This window comes from Neomonachus schauinslandi, chromosome 4 (assembly GCF_002201575.2).
Source record: "Neomonachus schauinslandi chromosome 4, ASM220157v2, whole genome shotgun sequence".
In the NCBI taxonomy this organism is placed as follows: Eukaryota; Metazoa; Chordata; class Mammalia; order Carnivora; family Phocidae; genus Neomonachus; species Neomonachus schauinslandi.
Window position 1 is genome coordinate 47,661,969 of NC_058406.1, and position 19,576 is coordinate 47,681,544.

The following is a 19,576-nucleotide window of genomic DNA, read 5'->3' on the forward strand; positions in this document are numbered from 1 at the left end:
AAGCATTCAATCTTTTACTATTAAGTATGATCTTAGCCTTAGGTTTCTTGTAGATGTGATTCATCAGATTGAGGATGTTCCCTTCTGTTCCTTGTGTCCTGGGAGGGTTTTGTTTCTGTTTTTATTTTTTAGTCAGAATTGGATGTTAGCTATTGTCAGACAATTTTCCTGAAACTGTTGAGAGGATTGGTTTTTTTTCTTATTAATTTATCTACTGGTGAATTACTCTCAAAATCCTTTATAGCCTTTAGATTCTGTGTGTCTATGATTACAAGTTATTTAAATACTTGGATATATCTTAGCAAAATTCTGGTATTGCTTTAGGCATTATATAGCTAAAGGCTAATAACTAAGGATGATATAAATATATATCTCAATTAGTATAGCAAATTCATAATTATAAGATACATCGCTGGATTTCTTATCACACCCTGCAAATAAATTATATAGACTTTAACATTTATTTTTTTTATTTTACATAAAATAAAATTCATTCCTGACCCATATAAATCTGTCGGTTTTGATAAAGGCAACCACTCCTGAAATAATGATACAGACTTATCTCTCTCTCTCTCTACCAAAATTCTCTCATGTAGTTTCTAGACCAGCCCAGCCCCCGCTTCAACCATGGCAACGATTGATTTGTTCTCCAGCCCTACAGTTTCACCGTTTTCCGAATATTGCATGCATGAATTCAGAAAGTGTGCGGTCTTTGGGGAGGGGCTCTTTTATCTAATAAAATGCACTTAAGATTTGTTGATGTTTCCTGTATCAATAGCTTGGGAGCACATTTTCCCACCAATTTCCTGAAAGGAAAAGAAAATAAGTTGTTAGGGAATCTGGTATGTTTATCAAAAGGAAAAGGAACAAAATATATAAGTGGTGAAGTGGGGATTTGCTTTGCTCTTTGCCTTGCTGTAGTAGTACATAACTCACATTTTTTTCAATATGTAAAAAAAAAAGAAAGAAAAGGAAAGGAAAAACTGTGAACTCTTCTAGTCAACAAGTGACAGTATCCTTTGATCCCACAATCAGGAGTGACCTTGTACCAGGCCCCAGTCTTTGGCATTTTTTCTATCCACATTCTATAGTCAGTTTGCCTGTTTTACATATTCAGTAGTAATTCATTAAATCCTTGATTGGTAAATTAAGCTGGATTAGATAACATTGTTGTGTGTATAGTCTATATGGTATTGAGAAGGAAATAGTAAACAGAGATGGGGTAGGTGGGGTCTGATTTAGTGAATGGATTTCTGTTTTCCTCCCCAGTAAGGGCCCCTATTGCTCAGATACTCTGACAGATCAAGCAGTGTGGATCTAGGGCAGCATGAGGCCCAGAGGAAGCGTTTCAACAACAGCAGAGAAAAAGGATAGACACAGTAGATCATGTTGCCTTAGCCATTTTACACTAAAGGTTTTCTCTAAGTCTTTGGGGAAGTCAAATAGGACATATATATCAGGTTCCCATTGTATCATATGTGCAATGGAATGTATGTTATGCTTTTGTTAACCATATTACAAACTATATATTCTTAGTCCATAAAGTAGGTTCAGCTCTGAACTGATGCACTGGCTATCTTGTAAGTCCTAAGATGTTAAACAAAACGGAACAATGCCCACCCCCTAACCCCCACCCAACAAAAAACCCCCAAACAACTTCTCTAGATATTTCTGTAGACTGGCAGGTACATTTCAGGAGAAGACCTCTTAATCCTAGCACAAGTCCTATCTGACCCATAGCTAGGTTAAGGTGGTTGGTGTTGGTGGGGAGCAGCGAGTCCTGGGGGCAGGTTGGGAGACTGACACTGACACTTTGTAGGGCATTTTGGAAAATAAAGTTTCCTCCCTAGACAGCAGGGAGCAAATTACTAGGCAAAAGAAGCCCAAACTTAAAAGCTGTCAGGCACTCATTTATGGCAAATGTCAGACTCCAGACACAAACTGCTAATGTGTTAGAAAATGCTGATTAGGGATTACTGAAACTGCCTCTAAACTTTCTATTACCATTATTTAAGAAAGTCTGAAATGAGTTAATTCTAATTCTACCAGCATTTTATATTTTTCTTATAGGTTTCAAATTTGTGAATGTCAGCATTTACAAAATTGAGATGAGTGACATATTTCTACTAAATGCATTATGAAATAAGGAGCCAGGTATTTAACAAATATAAGCACCAGCTTGATCTCTCTCTCTCTAGATAGATAGATAAATATAGGTATGATATAGATGTATCAACTTTCATTTATACTGCATTAACTTTGGATTTGATTTGTATGATATACATAAAAATTATATACATTTAAACTGGGTAAGTTCCATGAGGGCAGAATTTTAATTCTGTTTTGTTAATTGATACACACCAAGCCCCCACAACAGATTTGTGCATACAGTAAGCTCTCAGTAAATGTTGAACTGAATGGCTTTAATCTTGGTCAAAGAGGTGTTTTAATGCTGTTCCTTTGGTCCTGAGAGATAATCAGTAACAATTCTTTTTACATCAGAGAGTCAGAGAATTCTTCCTTTTCCGTGGTTCTTGGGACCAGAACAGTTCTCTGGTCCATCCTCAATATTTTATAGAAAAAGGTGCAAAGGGAGTAAGTGGCTTGACCAAGGACACCCAGCTACCAAGTAGCAGAGCCAGGATTCCAACCTCACTGAGGAAACACTGTGACATGGTGAAAAGAACAAAACTGTGAGTCAGAAGATGTGCATTCACATTTTAACTCTGAAACAAGTTTGTGACCTTAAAGTCATGTAATCTTTCTGAGCTTCAGTGCCTTCATCATAACACAGAGTTAATAATGACACCTTAAAATATAGATTTTAGGTTTACATTATGTGAAACAGCCCAGCTTATTGTAGGTGCTTAGTATTTGTTGATTCTGAAATGCAGGTGCTTTGGTTTCTACTTCAGAGTTGTTTCCCTGCAGCCTTTTTTGGAGGGTGGTGTCTGCATTATGGCCTCCTCTCTGTTCTTCATTTTAGTCCACAGCATTCCTGTGCGTGGACTCAAGCTTCAGTCACATCCAAATGGACCCTTTGAGCTGGGACAACGTGGTTCTGCAGAAGATTCCTGAAAAGTATGTGTAGCAGACCCTGCAAGTTACTGGAATTCAGAGCAAGTGGCAGAAACATGTGGTTCCCATTGGAACCTCTGGACAAGAACATTTCAAAGCTTAACACAGCCAGGATCTGCCCGTGCATCAGCGGATGGAGGTGTGAAATCATCCGGAACCTGAACACCACTCCTTAATGATGACAGTGCTTTGAGAAAGTGCTATGGCAGTGGGGGGAGGGTGGCTGTGACCTAAACACAGACATGGAGGCAGAGGCACATTTTTGAAATCAATTTTTCTTAAAATCAACCCATCCAGCTTAAGTCATTATAAAGCTAACCAAGGATAACAGCTCTGTCAATCAGAACTTCTGCCTTCATAGTTGAGTGGAATCTTTTTCTTTGCTATATAACCAAAACTAAGAGAGTAGTTTAATTTCCCAGTTAGAGGCAAAGGAGTCTTTTCTTGACCTCTTGCTCTTCATCTTTACTGAATAGCTCACCCCATTTTAATGTTATGCTTTATTATTCATATTATTATTTTTGAAAATTATTCCCAGAGGAGGACGGATATAATGAAAAGGTATTAGGCTTCTCATTTGAAGAACTAATCAGATTTGAGGCAGACTAGCCAGTGTGCTGTAGGGTTTCCAGGCAGGAAGCAAAAATGATCTGGTCCCCACTGTGCTTATGGAAGTACAGGTTTAGCAAAGAGTAAGTTTTCTGGGCTTTAGAAGGAGGGCTCCTAGAAGACGGTGGAAGGCCCTATTGTGTAGCAGCAGGAGGGATACCAGACCCATGTTAAGAATATTCCCTTTTGAAAAATTGAAATTTTTATCCTAATAGCTGCAGCATATTAATTCTTCAGTCTCATTCCAGGAAGAAATGAAGTTACCATGAAAGGGGTCTGCCTCAAAAAAGATACCTGCATCTCAGCCAAGATAGGTTGATTTTAGCTAATGTATTACCCATGTGCCTTACTGTACTTTACAAATCCCAAAGTATACCATACTATACTCATGAGACCAGGTCAGCCACATGCTGGGATCCTGCCTATAATGGTCAGAAAAATCGACAAGGAAGTGGGGGTTTTCTTAATATCACTCCAAGTATTTAAGGAGTTCCAAAATGTAGGTGAACTGAGCTTTCTGAAGAAACTTACCTTCAGGACATAAGACAACTTAAGGAAGCCTTTATTTAAGGCTTTGATGTCATAACTGAAGAGCCAGAGACTAAAGATGGTATACGATTTGCAGACCAGGTCTTCCCAATTGCAGTACCAGCCTCTTTGAAAAAGGAATACTACCTTTACTAAGAATGCTAATTTGAGGGATGAGGGTAGAGGAGGAATCTAGTATTTGTTGGATGGTTAATAGATACTTAGAGTGGCACTTGAGGGCTCTTAAATTTAATATCTCATTTAATCCACAATAATCCTGTGAAGTCAGTATTATGCTTCCTGTACAGAAGCAGAAACTGAGGCTCAGAGAAGTTAACTTGGCCAAGGTACCGAAGCTAGTATACTGGAACTGAAAATAGATCCCAGGCCAATTAGGTTCCCAAATTGCCACAAACCACTACTTAACACTTAGGCTCTATGAAATCGTATATTCTCAGAAATCCTATGTTCTCAGAGTTGGAATTGAAACTGGAGGTGACCAACTTCTATCTTCAATTCAATACAAGCTTTTTCTCTACAGATGTCCTGAGAGATGTTCACCAGTTTTCTACTTTAGTCCTCCAGTGATAAGGACCTCATTGCTGCACAAGATAGTAACCCTTATAGATAATACAGTAGAAAATATTGCCCGTATTTGATTTCTGAGTTTATCCTTGTAACTCATATCCCCTAGGTCATCCTTTTATATTCCTTTCTGCATGATATATTCAACCATTTGTTTGTTAATTCAAAAATATTTATTGAGCATTTATTACATGCCAGGCACTATGCTCTATTTTGAGAGTACAATGATGAATTAAGCACATACCATCCCTGTCTTCATGGATTTTGCATTGTTTAAGCAAGGATTTGGGTGTAATTCATATCTGAGTAACTAGAAGAGGAGAACATTAATAAAAGAGCACATTGATTTAAAAAAATGGTAACCCAGGCTCTAAAATGTGGCTTGCTCTATAATGTTTATGTAAAAAGGCAACTGACGTGCCATTGAGATCACTTAGAAAATAAAATATGGGGAGAATTTTTTCTCTGAGAAAGGAATGAAAAAATTTGCTTAGAGCATCTAAATTACTCCTCAGAGATCTGGCTGAGTTATGGCTGGTGACAGAAAGGAATCCCCAGCAAATAGGGCTGGATGTTTGGCCGCAGGCAAACTGTGCTGCATGCTAGACTTTCCACTGTGCAAATATTGACTCCAGAACTTGGTGTGAATAGGGCCATGGTCTGGCCCTTAAGTAGCAGCTGCTTAGCCTGGCTCTCAGAGGACCTAGGAGGAAAATCCAATTCAATCATAGAAGAGAGGAAACAGGCCTGGGGAAGGCTTAAAAGAACACTGCTGGGAAAAGACCTTCACCAGACAAGGTTGAATGATCACTAAGCACCTACTGTATGCCAGGAACTTTACATCGTGATCTTAGGTAATCTTTACAACAGTCCTCTGAGGGAAGAATTATTAACTCCATTTTGTAGATGAAATAGACCAAGTCTCCTGGAGATTAAGTCCCCTATCCAAGTTCATAAGTAATAAGCAGAGGAGTTGAAACCCCCACCCATGTGAATCTGACTCCCACTTTTATGCATTTTGCATTACACTGCGCTGTTGTCTGCACAGAAATGTGAAGAGAACTGGCAGATTCCTTGAAACTTTGAATTTGGTCCAAGAAGAGGCAAGTTGAAGCTGGAGAAGTTTGAGTTTTCAGGGCCCTCCATTTGTATGGGACTCATTCGGGGTCTTGGCAGAGGCCTTACTGATAAAGTCATGTATTTTTGTAAACCTGGCAACACTGAGATATTCCTATTTTATTTTCTTAAAGAGAACCTCTGAAATTGTAAAGCCTTTTGGCTCCATAAGACCTGTGAAAGCCCTATTTAGAGAACAGTTATTCAACAAATACTACTTGAGTGCCTATTAGGCACTGAGCTAGTGCCTAACTCAAAACAGAGATTCCTGTCCCCATAGAGCTAATAGTCTAGAGACCATGTGCATTGGCAGGTTCTGTCAAGAGAGGTATGCCACACTTAAACTGGATGACTTGAAGAAAGTTTAATAAAGGTAATATTTGCCAAGGTGTGCTTGGGTGCAGGTAAGCCATAAAGAATAATGCAGTGTTGTCTGGCTAGTAACAGGAAAACACTAGCTTGATGGGCAAGAGGAATGAGTGGATACTAACATGGAGACAGAGATAGCTGGGTGAAGAAAACTGCTCGACAGGGAATTAGAACTTTGGTTGATGGCAGCTAACCAGTTATAATGGGAGGGAGCAGGGCAATTAACACTCAGCCTCACTTTGCTTTTACCCTCTGATTTCCTGATGGTATTCCCCATTGACCATTCCCAACTGGAAGGTAGAGAGCAGGTTAGCCTAACAATATATTCATATGGACCAGTCTCCTGTATCACATGGCACAAAGGGTGGAGAGTTGATTTGAAGGACTCTCCAACTCATTATATGTGTCCAGTTCAACCCTTACAACTCCAGTGAGGTTGTGATTTAGGGAAAAGGGTTGTATCAAGTAGAATACCAGTTCTCCAGTACTGATATCGCTCCAAAAAAAAAAATAATAATAAGATAAAACAATTATTGAAAGCATATTCTGTTATAGATGGGAACTGAGAGTTTGCAGCACCTGATACCACATAAGCTCATTCCTTGAAACAATATTCTAAATGGCTCTAAAAATTGGTCTTTCGCCAACTTTGAAGCATTTTCCAGCAATGTAGGAAGAGTTAAACTTCCTGAGGGATCCTTTCATATCTCTCTCTATCTTACATATGAGGGTGTGTGAGAAAAAAAAGAAAACCATTGAGTAACTGTATATATGAAGAATTCACATTCAGTCAACCATAGTGAGGATAATAAAAGATCGAGCAGCACTAATTACTAAATCCAAATGGATACTCTTTTGCAAATGCCTTAGTAACCCCCTGGTTCTCTCTCATGTTGGGCACTTGCTAAAGGTCCATTGGACCTAGGAGGCAGAGTGTGAAAGACACTAGTCAGCGAATAGTTCCCATTTCCTTCTTAAAATATTCTTAAGCAGAAAGGCTATTCCCAAAGAGGACCAACAAAGACTGACCCATTTATGAGAATGAATTGATTTGTCCACCTGAGAGACATGTTTCAAATCACTCAGGCCACTGAGATTAGATATGCAAATAAATTCTTCCGGAGTTCCTCAAAGGTACCCAAAGTGAACTTGGAAAAGTTCACAAATTTCAAGAAAGCTAATAATTATTTCCTGTACACCCATGACATAGACATCCATTAGCCATACTGAATATCCAGAAACTCCTCGTGGTTAAAGTAAATGAGCTGCCTAAAAGTATCAGGGAAATCTAGACTCCAAATTACATTTTGAATTAAAGAAACTTTAAGCTGTAAATTGAGGTTACAAATTATTCATTGAATGCGCTCCTTTGACAGATGACAAAACTGACCTAGAAAAGGAAAATGACTTGTTCAAGGTCACAACATGAGCTAGTGGCAGAGCTGTGATCAGTAGCCTTGTGTCCCATCTCTAGCTCTATGATCCTTATAGTTATATCATACTGGCTTTCAGAGACGTAGACAAGGAGACCAGCAGTCGGAGAGTTTCTGAAGGTTGCTCAGTCGATGGGAGAAAGAATATTGATCACTTCTCTAATAATATAGAAGGGAAGAATCCACTGTTAAAGAATTCAATTGGAGAAAAAGTAGAGGAGAAAAGAAAGCTCCTAAAATATTCTTATCTGCCTACATTAAAAAAGGGAAGGTTTAACCTGTGCAATCTTCTTTGACCTCACTAGGTTGTTAGTTTCATGGAATGTGGGTTGGAACAATATTTTCTTCTGAGACTATACTATCTTTTTCTTTCTTTCTTTCTTTCTTTCTTTCTTTCTTTCTTTCTTTCTTTCTTTCTTCTTTCTCTCTCTCTTTCACTCTTTCTCTTTCATTCTTTTTTAGAATATTGGCAAATGATCTTACCTTAAAGATATGTTAAGAAGTTTAATCAGCAGATCACACTTTACAACACTAGATTAGGTGAGAAATGAGTAAGTGGGATCTAGGGTCTGATTATTGCTGAACAGCTTCATTCTTTAAGAGCTATTTAGCTAACCTACAAAATTGTTTTACTCCTTTTCCTGTGTAGTCATGGCCAACTTGAGAGACTTGTGCGTTCAGACTCCCAGCTCTCCCAGGACTCCGCTATGTGAATTTAGCTTTGGACAAAACAAGAAAATTCAGCTGTGCCCCTTTTTAACTAGCATTTTTCCATTTAACTGGGTACAGTCCCACTGAGTTTGCCTGAGCTGTAATCTAGTCACACCTTGTTTTCTAAGAAGCCATTAGCCCCACTGGCTGTTATCTGCCTAGCATCGATTGCCACCTGAAGCATGAATATTATGGACTTTTTGTCTGATGTCATCAGGGATGAGAAGCAGTTGACTCCTTTCACTTATAGCTAATATATTGTTTCTCTCCATATCGTTGATGTTTTTATTGGCCAGGGAGTCCTTCTCTATTCCCATGGAGTTCTCTAAGAACTTCCTTAACTGCGTATTCTTCCAAGAATCTATGCTTCCAACATATTTTCAGCTGGTTGGTGTTGACAAAGTCATATATTAAAAATGTCGAATCTTGAAACAGATTAAATTTGGGCAAGAATACTTCTGCTAGAATGGAGAATTGGTGAGCTCCATTGTACTGCAAGTTGTTATCCCCATTCCCATTTGGCCTGAACATTAGTAACATATGGGGATACTGTGGAACAAGTAGGAAGTTTCTCAAATATCCTATAGAATGACATTTCTACATTTCAAGGGAAAGAAACAATGCCCTTCTTAGTACGTTTTTATTATTTTGAGCCCACACAAGTTATCCATTCATTTCCAATTCTGTCTCATGACCTAAAGAATCATCCGTGGATCCATGCTCTGGACTGCAGGCCATGATGAGTAACAAAGTTCAGGCTAATTTTTCTATGGCTACTAATAGGGAAATTTGGCCCATGGTAGGTATATAATGAATCCCATCTGAGTGACTTGTCAAATAAGCCTACAAAAATATAATCTGAGGTTTGTGTTTTTATGCATTTAGAATGAAAACAAATATGCTCTGTAAATCTATGAACATTGACATAATCAACCATTGTGGATCCTTTGACGGTGCCTAAGTTACCTTAGATGACCACAGAAATTCAGCTATGCCCATCTTCAACATTCTGAAGTCTCATTTTTTAGCTACATACTTATACAATTTTCAATATATATATTCACTGCACTGAGGAAGATCTATGAGATAAATTGGAGAGGACTACTCAAATATTGTTTAATAAATGTAATTTGTACTGATGTAGAATCAAGACTTAAAATAGGGTGAACCAAGAGCAATGAGAAATGACAGATGGAAAAGTGTATCAGATCTTTTTGGGTTGATTGACTTATTGTATCATTCAAAAAATATTAATCAAATGCTTACCAAGTTTGATGTACTATATCATACTTTGGTGACTAAAACATATGGTCTATGCTCTTACGGAATATACAGTCCAGTGGCCTTTAGATTGAGATTAGGCGATATTTGTAGCAACAGTATGAAAGTACATATCCATGAGGGAGCAATATGCTTTTTTGACCGTGCTTTTAGGTAAGAATAAAATAATCTTGGTATGGGCCCAAAAGTCTCTCAAGAATGGGTACTCCTTACATTGTTCCCTCACCTCTGCTTTACCTCAAGTGCTTGGTTTGTTTTAAAGGTAAAAAGGTACACACCAACTATTTAAATATTTTAATTTTTGTATGTTAATTTTCAAGTCAATTCTGTTTCACTGTAGTAGAAGAAGATATTTTTAAGGTAGAATTATAAAATACATTGGGTTTTTTTCTTGATTTTTTTTTTTTTTTAAAGAATCGTGTCAGAAGAAAATTCCCACCAATTTTCTATGGATTTCTGATTTTATTTTTTTTTTTTTTTTCTTCTTTACTCTTCTCCATAATATTAATTACCTACAGTAACTTATTTGAGAGTCAATTTGACATGTCTGTCTATTTTATTTCATGAACTTTTATTGTTTTATATGGCTTCCAAACATTTGGTTGCTTTCAAGTTTAGATATTTTTGCAAACAGGATGCAATGGTTTGTATTTGCTATAAAGTTGGTCTAGTGCAATGGGGCAAACCAAGAGCAATGACAAATGAGAGATAGAAGGGAGCTAGTCAGATAATTCCACCTCATTTATCTTTTTGGGGATTTCTCTGAGGTGAAAAATTTCTTTGTAAACCTTCCAAAGAAATCCTGCAGGTCAAGCAAACATATCTGACAACAAACTGCTATAAGTCTTCCTGACTTACTGAGAAAAAGTAACCAATGTGATAAAATACATTGCATTGCTTCTCATATTTCCTTGCCTCATTTATTTTTTCTCACCTTTGTATCTTTAGGCTTACTTCTTCTAAATAAAGTGTTATCACTTCAGTCCTTGCCTCAGGCTCTGCGTTATAGGGACTTGGATAAAACCAGAAGTGATTCTAGAAAACAAGATTTAAAAATTATATTTCCCACTTGTCTAGATACAGTAAGACCCATTGCTGGTAGTAGGATGCTATACATTGTAATCACTTAAGTTTTACCTGTGGATATTGGTGTAGTGCAGTTGAAGGGCAAGGCATTGGGAGACCAAGAGGTTGTAGCTCTTACTTGGTATGGTAGCAAGGTTTTTTAAATAAAGTTTATACATTTAGGTGGCTACTTAGATAGCATTAGAGACATAGTTGAAAAAATAAAAGACAAAGGAGAGTCAATTTCAACTTAAGGCAGAATATGAAGACCAGAAGATTTCTATCAGAGCTTTATAGGTCAGTCTTCTCTGGCAGTCTCAGGGCACAGCTATGATGAAAATTAGGTCCAGGAACTTACTATAAGGGTGACTGGGCTACAGAGGAGATACATACATAGTCTAAGTAGGTCTCTTTGCCCAAATCAGGGCCTTTATAGGAAAAGAGTAGAACTACAAGACCAAGGAAAGTAACATTTGAGTAAATAAATCTGAGAATCTGGAACCCGCTCCCCGCCCCCCCCAGTTCTCTTGGATCTTTCTGGCCAATAAAAGCAACATCTTGATCTTTTCTAGAAGACAATAGTCTCCCCTTCCCTGGAGACCATGTAATTATCTTGCCTGGTGCAGGTGTCTCAAAAAGTGAATCTCTTTATCTCAAAACTCACCTCTACCACCCCGGATTGCCTCTTGGTTGACAATCAGGGTTAGGTCTCAGTCTAGCCATGATAGAAAAGTACAAGCTTAGGTCTGAAAAGAAAAATTCCCAAGTCAAAGCAATACAAGGATTTGTCTAATGTGTATCAGGAAGAACAGGAGGGAATGGTGGTTGGAAAGTGCAGATCTCTGTGTCTCACATTTAATGTTACCAGGAAGCATCTAATGCAGGAGGGCAGAATGACCTATGCTTAGGATGTCAGCCATATATCTTTCCTTAGTATCCCTGTGCTTGTGCAACTAATAGATACCCCTTGGAGGCAGATAGGTAGGTTATGTACAAGCTCAACGACATAAGCTCCTCCTCTCCTAGGCTGATATAACCACTGTCACTGTTGAATGCAAACCTGCCAGCAGCAAAAACCAAGGAGCAATTCCTCAGGAAGACCAAGCAACCACCTAGTAGCAGACCACATCATAATCCTACCTTGGAGGAGGAAGTCATTTATCTTTACTAGAATTGATACATACTCCAGATATCAGTTGAATGTCCCTTCCTATAGAACCTTTCCTATCAGCACCCTCTCAAAGCTTACAAAAAGTCTTATCCATTGGTACGGATCCAAAACAACATTGCCTCTGATAAAGAGACCCATTTTATAACAAAGAGAGTATGGCAATGGGCTCATGGTTATGGGTTAATGACCTCACTAGGTGCCTTATTACCTAGAAACAGCCAGTCAGGTAAGAGTGGAAAGGCCAGTGAAGACTCATCTGAGGGCCTTAGGACGGGGCAATGGGACAATGCTTACAGGATAGGATACTGTCCTTCAAGGTGTGGCATATATTTTGAACTGGTAGTATTTTGTCCTGTTTAATTCAAATACATTGCTCCAGAGAATAAGTGAAAGTGAAAATGGCCACCAACCTCATGCTCAGTGATCCGCTTATGGAATCTGTTTTTCCATTCCCTTAATCTTAGAATCTCCCATGTTACAGAACCTAGTTTTGTGGTGAGGGAACATTCTTTTCCAGGGGATAAAGTGGATTTTTACTAAACTGGGTATTGTAACTACTACCAAATCACTCTGGACTCCTCATATGTCAGTAGACCAATAGGCTAAGAAGAACATGACTATACTGGCCATAGTAATTTATCCTATCACTATAAGGTGAAAGGGTGACTACTACACTAAGGGGGCAGGTCTGTAATCCAGAGGAATCTCTGAGGTGTCCCTTCATACTTCCATGTCTGGTAATGACTATGGTCAACTCTAGCAAACATATCTAAACAAAAGCAGAATAATGAACAACTAAGAACTCAGATCTCTTAGGGATTAGAGTTTGGGTCATACCACTAGGCAAACAACGAAGACGAGTTAACATACTAGACAAGGGTGAAGGGAATCTAGGATGCATAGTTAATGAAGGAGTTGATAAAGGATTTGATGAATACCAATTTTTCCCTCTAGACAAACTAATCAGTAAGACTGTAGCTTGTTTTACAAACTCTTGTTTTAATCTTCCAGGATATCACAACTGGTCACCATATTAAATATGAATTGTTAGATTTGTACCTGTCTTCTCAGGGAAGGTATTCTCCTTCCTTTAAAAAAAAAAAAAAAAGACATCTATAATAGATAATAGTCTTGGAGCTTCCTATGACAGAAGAGAGCAAATGGATCTGGGTGGTATGAGAGGTTGTCTGTATGCAAACTAAACCTTCCTTTGCAGCTCAGTGTTTCTCTGGAGGGATTTACCAATCCCTGTTTGAACTTTGTCAGTCAATTTCTGTGGTTTTGTTGCTTTCACTAGATCCTTGTGAATCCAACCTAGATGCTCCCAGTAAGCTCACACTGTGACTAGTTGCAAGCAGAAACAGAACCTGTCTCTCTGGTTAGTTCACACTAAAAATCAGTACCCTAATTCAACCCACTAACTTATAAATATATAACCTCGGACTTAAAGAAGACTTAGAAGCAAAACAGCACAACAGGAAAAATAACACAGAACACTGATTAGACTGGTCATGCATCACTAGACATTTTATTAATCAATTATTATGTGCCAGACATTGAATTATATATAAATATATAAGGCATAATTTCCACCCTCAAGAGGGTAATAGTCTCAAGAAGTGATAAGAAAAATAATGGCAATACAAGCTGAAAAATGCACAGTCTCTTACAGAATTGAGAAAAAAAGGAACTCTGCAATTTCTCAGGGTCTCAGGAAAGGCCACAGAGGAGAGCTATTTAGAAAACTAGCAGCTATAAATTTTCATTTAATTGTTAGAGGTTTGAAAGATGACATAGAAATCTGAGGGTAGACAGAAAGTTCTTACTTGTTAAAGTGTTCCATTAGGACATGTTGTATAGTTTAGAGTGTTATAGGATCCTTCTGTTCTTTCAAGTAAGAACACCTACTTTCTGCATTCTCCCCCAGAGGCATTTTTTGAAATCTGAGGCAGATGTGTCATCTCATCAAGTTGTGTGCTGTGGTGGGTAGGGGAAAGCGGAGCCCAGTGACTCTCTAGATAGCAGTGCCCTTTGTCTGAGTTGAAGAGAACTTCACATCCTCAGCTTTGAATCCTAATTAGCACCAATTGCTGGTAGCCATTTCAGACCGTTTCAGGTTTCATTGTGTGGGGAACAAGCATGGAACTTGCATTCTTGCAACTTGGAGCTGATGTGAAATTAGATAAGACAAAAATTATTGGGGAAGTAGGTACCAAGTATATTTTTTATAAAGATAAGAAAAATAATTTTGGCTACTGTTTCTTGATATAGTCCTCTAGTTTCTAGTTAGACTTATGAATACATTTAAATATTTACTTTTATTGGTTCACCACATCCTTTGTCATCATCATATCCATTAGACAATTAATTGTTCTGGTTCAGTTCCCGCTTAGGCCATCCAGCTCTTGGAGAGAATGAAGGAATATCATAGAATTGGAGGAGATTGAAATAAGAAAAGATGGAATCTGCTTCTGGCACTTCTAGGAAGCCTATGGGTTGCAGGAAAGCTACCAGGATATTGTTGCCTGCTTTGAGGCCATGTGGCAGCCAGTGAAGCATTAGGCTGAGTTTTGGGTTTGCAACATCAGTGGTAGGCACAATTCTAAGAATGACTCCAGTGATCTTCATCCTTGTATAATACCCTCCCCTTTGAATATAGGTAGAACCTATAGATATTCAGATATCCTTTCGTGATTGTTGTTTTATGGCAAAAGGAGATTATCTAAATGGGTATAATATAATCACATGGAACCTTTAAAAGCAGAGTGTTTTCTCTGACTGGTATCAGAAGAAGTCTGAGAGATTACAAGCATGAGAAAGATCTGATACGCTGTCTGACTTGAGGGGTCATGTAATGAGAAATGCAGGTGGTTTTTAGAAGCTGAACATAACCACAGCTGATAGCCAGCAAGGAAATGGGGACTTCAGTTCTAAAAACGCAAGGAATTGAATTCCACTCGTAGCAGGAATGAACTTGAAAGAAGCCTCTGAGCTCCAGATGAGAACACAGCCTGCTGGTACCTTAATTTTAGCCTACACAGAGAGCCCATCCATACACTAACACATTTCTGCCCTATAGAGCTGTGAGATAATGAATGGGTGTTGTGTTAAGCTGCTAAATATGATCTGTTTTATGTTTGTTCATTTGTAATAGAAAACTATGCAATATCCAAGGGTGGAAATAGGTTGAAAATGGGCTCATCCTGAACATCATTTGTTACACCCTGGGTGATTTGGGGCTTAATTACAGATGTTTATTTCCTCATCTGTAAAAGGGATAGAATATTACTCACTTGATTCCTAGGACTATTGCCACAATTAAATGAGATATAGCTTATAAAATGCCTAGCACACAATAAACATTATTTCCCATCCTCCAGTAAGACTGACCATTCTATTCAGAAGAGATAGAAATAGCCCATGACAGATACTGTGACTTGCAAGAATTAGAACCACAGGTATCTCTGGAAGGGGACTAGGATGGAGCTCAGGAGAGAAATATTTGGGTAAAAGTTAGGGAAGCACATTGTATTTCTGATAGTCTGGAATCAGAGTAGGACCCGAGAGTTCCAGGATCACTGCTAAGACCAATATCTCTTTTAAAGCCAAGAATCATAGAGGCCCACACATCCTGGTCTAGATGTGCCTGAGAAATCTATAGACTGACAGGGCTGCCAACCTGCACCCCTAGGAAAAATCCCATGAATTTATTTATTCATCCATTCCCCAAATATTAATTGAGCACTTGTGTGCATAGTAATTGTTCAAGATACTGGATTACAGCAGTGAACAAAACAGAGTGAAAATTTCTGTCCTCCTGGGGTTATGTTTTCATGGGAAGAGGCAACCAATAGACAAGATAGTTTGTCAGATAGTGATAAGTGCTAAGGAGAAAAATAAGCTCAAAAAGAGGGATAAGAAATGTAAGAAAATAGCCCCTCCTCCAGCCACAGTTTTTTTTAAATTTAATTTTATTATTTTATGTTAGTCACCATACATTACATCATTAGTTTTTGATGTAGTGATCCATGATTCATTGTTTTCGTATAACACGCAGTGCTCCATGCAGTACGTGCCCTCCATAATACCCATCACCAGGCTAACCCATCCCCTCACCCCCTTCCCCCTCTAAAACCCTCAGTTTGTTTCTCAGAGTCCATAGTCTCTCATGGTTCATCTCTCCCTCCAATTTCCCCCCCTTTATTTTTCCATTCCTTCTCCTAATGTCCTCCATTCTATTCCTTATGTTCCACAAATAAGTGAAACCATATGATAATTGACTTTCTCTGCTTGACTTTTTTCACTTAGCATAATCTCCTCCAGTCCCATCCATGTTGATGTAAACGTTGGGTGTTCATCCTTTCTGATGGCTGAGTAATATTCCATTGTATATATGGACCACATCTTCTTTATCCATTCATCTGTTGAAGGGCATCTCGGCTCTTTCCACAGTTTGGCTTTTGTGGACATTGCTGCTATGAACATTGGGGTGCATATGGCCCTTCTTTTCACTACATCTGTGTCTTTGGGGTAAATACCCAGTAGTGCAATTGCTAGGTCATAGGGTAGCTCTATTTTAAATTTTTTTGAGGCACCTCCACCCTGTTTTCCAAAGTGGCTGTACCAATTGCATTCCCACCAACAGTGTAAGAGGGTTCTGCTTTCTCCACAGCCTCTCCAACATTTGTTGTTTCTTGCCCTGTCAATGTTTGCCATTCTAACTGGTGTAAGGTGGTTTCTCAATGTGGTTTTGATTTGAATTTTCCTGATGGCTAATGATGATGAATATTTTTTCATGTGTGTGTTAGCCATTTGTATGTCTTCTTCAGAGAAGTGTTTGTTCATGTTTTCTGCCCACTTTTTGACTTGATTATTTGTTTTTTGGGTGTTGAGTTTGAGAAGTTCTTTATAGATCTTGGTACCAGCCCTTTTTTTTTTTTAAGATTTTATTGAGAGAGAGAACAAGCGTATGGGAGAGGCAGAGCGAGATGGAGAAGCAGGATCCCCACCGAGCAGGAAGCCCGATGCGGGGCTCGATCCCAGCACCCTGGGATCATGACCTGAGCTGAAGGCAGACGCTTAATGACTGAGCCACCCAGGTGCCCCTTGGTACCAGCCATTTATCTGTAGTGTCATTTGCAAATAACTTCTCCCATTCTGTGGGTTGCCTCTTTGTTTTGTTGACTGTTTCCTTTGCTGTGCAGAAGCTTCTTATCTTGATGAAGTTCCAAAAGTTCATTTTTGCTTTTGTTTCACTAGCCTTTGGAGCTGTGTCTTGAAAGAAGTTGCTGTGACTGATGTCAAAGAGGTTACTGCCTATGTTCTCCTCTAGGATTTTGATGGATTCCTGTGTCACATTGAGGTCTTTCATCCATTTTGAGTTTATCTTTGTGTATGGTGTTAAGAGAATGGTCAAGTTTTATTCTTTTGTATATAGCTGTCCAATTTTCCCAACACCATTTATTGAAGAGACTGTCTTTTTTCCATTGCATATTTTTTCCTGCTTTGTTGAAGATTATTTGACCATAGAGTTGAGGGTCCATATCTGGGCTCTCTATTCTGTTCCATTGGTCCACATGTTTGTTTTTGTGCCAGTACCATGCTGTCTTGGTGATCACTGCTTTGTAATATAGCTTGAAATCAGGCAACGTGATGCCCCCAGCTTTGTTTTTCTTTTTCAACATTTCCTTGGTGATTCGGTGTCCTTTCTGATTCCATTCTGATTTAGGATTGTTTGTTCTAGCACTTTGAAAAATGTCATTGGTGTTTTGATTGGGATGGCATTGAAGGTATAGATTGCTCTGGGTAGCATAGACATTTTAACAGTGTGTATTCTTCTGATCCATGAGCATGGAATGTTTTTCTGTCTCTTTGTGTCTTCTTCAATTTCTTTCATGAGTGTTGTGTAGTTCCTAGAGTATAGATCTTTTACCTCTTGGTTAGACTTATTCCGAAGTATCTTATGCTGAAAAATGTTTGGGTTCAACCAGGAAATCAAAGAAGAACTTAAACAATTCATGAAAACCAATGAGAATGAAAACACATCAGTCCAAAACCTATGGGATACTGCAAAGGCAGTCCTAAGGGGGAAATACATAGCCATCCAAACCTCACTCAAAAAAATAGAAAAATCCCAAATTCACCAACTAACTTTACACCTTAAAGAACTAGAGAAGATCAACAAACAATGCCTAAGCCACATGTTAGAAGAGAAATAATTAAGATTAGAGCAGAAATCAATGAATTAGAAACCAGAAACACAGTAGATCAGATCAATGAAACTAGAAGCTGGTTCTTTGAAAGAATTAATAAGATTGATAAACCACTGGCCAGACTTATCCAAAAGAAAAGAAAAAGGACCCAAATTAATAAGATTATGAATGAAAGGGGAGAGATCATGACTAACACCAAGGAAATAGAAACAATTATTAGAAATTATTATCAACAACTATATGCCAATAAATTGAGCAACATGGAAGAAATGGATGCCTTCCTGGAAACCTATAAACTCCCAAGACTGAAACAGGAAGAAATTGACAACCTGAATAGGCCAATAACCAGTAACGAGATTGAAGCTGTGATCAAAAACCTCCCAAAAAACAAGAGTCCAGGGCCTGATGGATTCCCTGGGGAATTCAACAAACATTCAGAGAAGAAATAATACCTATTCTCCTGAAGGTGTTTCAAAAATAGAAACAGAAGGAAAGCTTCCAGACTCATTCTATGAGGCTAGCGTTACCTTAATCCCCAAACCAGGCAAAGACCCCATCAAAAAGGAGAATTTCAGACCAATATCCCTGATGAATATGGATTCCAAAATTCTCAACAAAATCCTAGCTAATAGGATCCAACAATACATTAAAAAGATCATCCACCATGACCAAATGGGATTTATCCCCATGATGCAAGGGTGGTTCAACATTTGAAAATCAATCAATGTGATAGAACACATTAATAAGAGGAGAGAGAAGAACCATATGGTCCTCTCAATTGATGCAGAAAAAGCATTTGACAAAATACAGCATCCTTTCCTGATTTAAAACTCTTCAGAGTATTGGGATAGAGGGAACATTCCTCAAGTTCATAAAATCCATCTATGAAAAACCCACAGTGAATATCATCCTCAATGGGGAAAAGCTGAGAGCCTTTCCCTTAAGATCAGGAACACGTCAAGGATGCCCACTCTTGCCACTATTGTTCAACATAGTACTAGAAGTCCTAGCAACAGCAATCAGACAACAAAAAGAAATAAAAGGTATTCAAATTGGCAAAGAAGAAGTCAAACTCTCTCTTTTTGTGGATGACATGATACTTTATGTGGAAAACCCAAAAGACTCCACCCCCAAATTACTAGAACTCATCCAGCAATTCAATAATGTGGCAGGATACAAACTCAATGCACAGAAATCAGTTGTTTTCTTATACACTAACAATGCAACTGTAGAAAGAGAAATTAGAGAAACAATTCCATTTACATTAGCACCAAAAATCCTAAGATACCTCGGAATAAACCTAACCATCACAGTTTTAAATAGGGTGGTTAATATATGTCTCAGGGAAGGGCCTTGGAGAAAAGACCCAGGGAGTGACCCAGATGACTATCTGGGGTGTGAACACTCTAAGAAGAGGG